General features: G+C 44.6%; 1 long non-coding RNA gene across 1 annotated transcript; it reads left to right on the plus strand.

The window, feature by feature from the left end:
• Positions 1-368: 368 nt before the first annotated feature.
• On the plus strand, positions 369-3,618 carry LOC125912971 (uncharacterized). The gene is made up of 3 exons (XR_007454885.1): positions 369-794; positions 1,552-1,628; positions 2,866-3,618. It is a non-coding gene; the product is annotated as an uncharacterized LOC125912971 (long non-coding RNA).
• Positions 3,619-4,419: the final 801 nt, after the last annotated feature.

Below are 4,419 nucleotides of genomic sequence, written 5' to 3' on the forward strand. Positions count from 1 at the left end.
ACCTTTGAGGTCATGTAGTAACAGTGCCTGATCTACCTCTTGGTGTTTTAAGGGAGGATTCAATGAGATCATGCATGTAAACCTCACAGCATGTCTAAGTTCTCAGTAAATGCTGGTTAAGTTTATTATTACCGTTTTGCTATTTTCGGTATGGTTACAACTCCCTGCCCTCCTCCTCCGCCCACGCTCCCACTCCTCCCTGCCCCCCCTCCCCAACAGTTCTTTGGCTTGCTCTCAACGTCTCCCTTTCCTCAGAGGGTGGAAACCTAAGATATGGCCGTCTAAGAGCCGTTGTGACAGTTGTTTTTTTTTTTAATTATTCTTTTTTTTTTTTTTTAACGTTTATTTATTTGTGAGACAGAGAGAGACAGAGCATGAACGGGGGAGGGGCAGAGAGAGAGGGAGACACAGAATCGGAAGCAGGCTCCAGGCTCTGAGCCATCAGCCCAGAGCCCCACGCGGGGCTCGAACTCACGGACCGCGAGATCGTGACCTGAGCTGAAGTCGGACGCTTAACCGACTGAGCCACCCAGGCGCCCCATGACAGTTTTAATCATGAAGTTATTACAGCATCCAGCCAGCACAGGGAGTAAAAAGAACTAACCCGTTGGTGGGTGGTGACTAGGGGATCGCTAACTGATTTGGGAAAAACATGAATCTTGGTTTTCTTAAGAATCCTTGCCACCTGCTTTGGGATTCTCCTTGCCTGGTTCATTCTGAAATGAGGTGGTTGGAAGCCTTACATCAAGAGGAATGGGGCCACCGTGACCAGAGTGCCCACCTTTGAATTGCAGGTGAGGTCCAGGCCTTGGAGGTCAGGGGCTGGTGGGTAGACTGAACCCCTTCGGCTGGAACCTAGCCCTTTGGGATCCTGCGTGAGGGGGGCTGGCTGGGGATGAGGTTCCGCTCTTTGCAGGAGTTTGGACCTTGGTGTGCCTGCTCCTTAGCCTGAAACAGCCCTCTGGCAGTTGGAAGGCATGGCAGGGAAAAAAACCCTGTTGACAGTTCAAGCTTTTGATCTTTTTGATTTGTAGGGTCAATAGGCCAGTATTATCTGAAGTAAAAATAACCGTGCTCATCGAGAGAAAAAAAAACAAAAACGAAAATGCAGATAAATATAATGAAGACTAAATTAAGTAACAATACATTTAATAAATAACTGAAAATTTTTCATCCAAAGAGAACTACTGTGGCTCTTCCCTACCTTTTTCTCTGCTACAGGAAGGCCACAGCCCCCGGGGTTAAATGCACAGGCTCTCTGAGCTGGATTCTAATCCCAGCTATACACAGGTGGCCTGGTCTCCTAAACTGTCTGAACCTCATTTCCCCAGTTGTAAAATGAAAATAAAGACCGCATCTATGAAATTAAAAAGTATATTTAGAAGGTTTTTTTTTTTTTTAAAGAAATGATCTATGTTGTAGGATTGACATAATCCCTGTAATTGACTCAATAAATGTTAGCTCTCATGGTGGCAAATATGTATCCTGAACAAAAAAAAAATGATATCACTCCACGGATACTGTTGTTACCTGCTGTTTCTCTCCCATTAGGCAACAACGTGAACCTCTTTCCAGCATGAAATGTTCTATGAAGACCTTTGTATGGAAGACCTGGCCTCATTTACCAGGTACCCACTGAGGGACATTCGAGTTACATCCAGTTTGTCGTTAGTATAATCAATGCTGTATTAACATAACTACAGCTAAATCTTTGTGCCCAGCCACAATTATTTCCCCGGGGCCGGTTTCAAGAGGTAGGATTGCAGGATCTTAAGGGCAGGCACAATTTTATGACATTTAGTCCCTGTGACCGACTGTTCTCCAGAAAGGTGGTACCAAGTTCCTTTCCCACCAGCAGGGAACAAGAGTGATTCCTTCCCCACACCATCACCAACACTGGCCTTTATCATTTTTGCCCATCTTTAAGCAATTATTCTTGAGCAAGGGAATTTCTTTTATCTGTCTGATTCAACTGGGAACTCCCGGAGGGCAGGGCAGGGAGGTAGTTCCTTCATCTCCCTGTAGCTCCGGCAGCTAATACATGTTCTACCCAAAAAAAAAAAAAAAAAAAAAAAAAAAAAAAACATGTTCTACCCACAGTAAACACTCAAGAAATATCTGAACTGAGTCTCAAGCCAAGAGTGACTTTTTAAGTGCCCTGGGCAGACAATTCTTATTAAATGCGAGACCTAACAACTAAGGATTCTACCTAGATGAGTTCAGGGACTCTACACAGAGGAAGACAAAGGCATTTCCAGAAGCACTGCGCTGATATTCAGATGTTAATCAGCCAAGTGATAAGTTCTGAGATCAGCCTGGGTTGGGGCCACTCATCTGCCAGCAGATTTGCATGAGATCCACTCCTGTTTCAAAGACTTGAGGGAGCTCTGAGCCAGGATACTTGGGTTTCGCACTGTCACCATTTTGGCGGTGGCCCAGGACACATCACTTCATCCTTTTGGGCCTGGTGTCCCTGTCTGTTTGGTGGGGAGCTTAATAGTGTCTCCATCGAGGTATATCAACAACCATGGGGTTCTGCCTCCCTCTCCCTTCCAACACTTACTGAGGGTTTATTATGTGTGCTGGCACTGGGTTAGCATGAGACATAAAGAACTCTGGAAGTTTAAAAACCCTTGGCTTTAAAAACCCTTGCTCTGAAACACTGTCACTATGTGCCCTTGGCAATGGAACTGATGAGACCTGCCTTGGAGGGTTTGGTGGGAAGATTAAATATGCTCATCTGTGCAAAGCACTTAGGACAGTACTTGGTACCTAGTTAAGCACTCAGCCTCAGCAATGATTATCTGATTTAAACTACACGGTGACCCTGTGAGGTAACTATTTATTATTTACCCCATTTTATAGATGGAGAAACATGGGGCAGAGACGTGACACAGCCCATAAGGAGAAAGCCGGGATTGATCTCCCATCTGTTTGACTCAGGACTTTTTCATTTAGAATAGGAAATATTAATATTAAAATTGTTATATTAAATAGTGAAGCTGGAGAACGCTCCAGATCCCCTAAGCCAATCCCCTTGCCCGACAAGGCCCAGAGTGGAAGGGACTTGCCCAAGGACATACAGCAGGATGGTGACAGTGCAGAGCCGGGGCTCCAGGCTCCTGATGGCCACTCAGGAGCCAGGTGCCCGGTGCCCAGGGGTAAGGAGGCCTCTCCCACTGGGAGGAGCCGGGGAGCTTATGGGGGTGTGAGCATCTCTGCAGCCCCGACCCAGGCCAGGTGCCAGGAGAAGCCACTGTTGTCACTGGCCACTGCAATTACTCCTTTTGTCCATAATTCTACGTGCGGGTCTGCTCCCAACTCCTGCCTGGATTTTCCTCCCTGCAGCTGCCCTCAGTGCCCAGGAAGGGTGACCAAAAGTGTCTGCTCTGGCTGCTGAGTCAACCTGTTCTGCATTTCAGGCCCTGAACTACCCCTGCCCCTGCCCACCCCCACCCCCCAACCCCCCAGCGGCTCACGCCTTCCCGGTCTTGTTTTCAGGCTAGTTTTTTGTAAGGATATGTTTTATTTAACCCAACATATGTAAAAAAAAAAAAAAAAAAAAAGTGTGATTTCAACATACAGCCAATACAAATAAAGTGTTAACAAGGCATTTTATATTCTTTTCTTGTACAAGTCTTTGAAATCTGGAATTGATTTTACACTTACCACACATCTCAATTTGAATGCTATGTTTCCAAGGGCTCGTAGCCAAAAAATGGAAACAACCCAAATACCTGTGAACTGATGAATAGATACGCAAATGGTGGCATATACTTTCAAAGGAATATTACATATTATTCAGCCATAAAAAGGAGTAAATGCAAGATGAAGGAAACCTTGAGAAACTATGCTCAGTGAAAGAAGCCAGAATCAAAAGAACATATATTAAATGACTCCATTTATATGCTACGTCCAGAATGGGCAAACTCATAGAGACAGAAGGTAAATTATGGTTGCCAGGGGCTGGGAGCAGGGGAGAACATAGAGAGATTGGTAACAGGTATGAGCTTTCTTTCTGGGGTGATGAAATGTTCTGCATTTAGTGGTGACGGTCGCCTAACCTTGTGAATATACTAACAGCCACTGAGTTGTATACTTTCAAATGGAGAATTTAATGGTATGTAAATTATATCTTAATTAAGCAGCTAGTTAGAGAAAAATACATGAAAAGTGTGATGCAGTCCTACCAAAACAACAAAGTTGTCCTTCATAGGAAAATATTTTACACTGAGTCAGTTTCCAGATTTAAATATAAGTTAAATTAAATTAAATTAAGTCTAAAAGCCAGGTCCTCAGTGGCACTAGCAGGCCCCAGTGCTCTGCTAATCCCCCTCAAAAGTCCTAGGCAGTGGGCATTCGGTTCTCCCTTGCTGACGGACACACAGCTCTTTTTTTTTTTTTTTTTTTTTAATTTTT

The sequence above is a fragment of the Panthera uncia genome, assembly GCF_023721935.1.
Source record: "Panthera uncia isolate 11264 chromosome C1 unlocalized genomic scaffold, Puncia_PCG_1.0 HiC_scaffold_4, whole genome shotgun sequence".
NCBI lineage: Eukaryota > Metazoa > Chordata > Mammalia > Carnivora > Felidae > Panthera > Panthera uncia.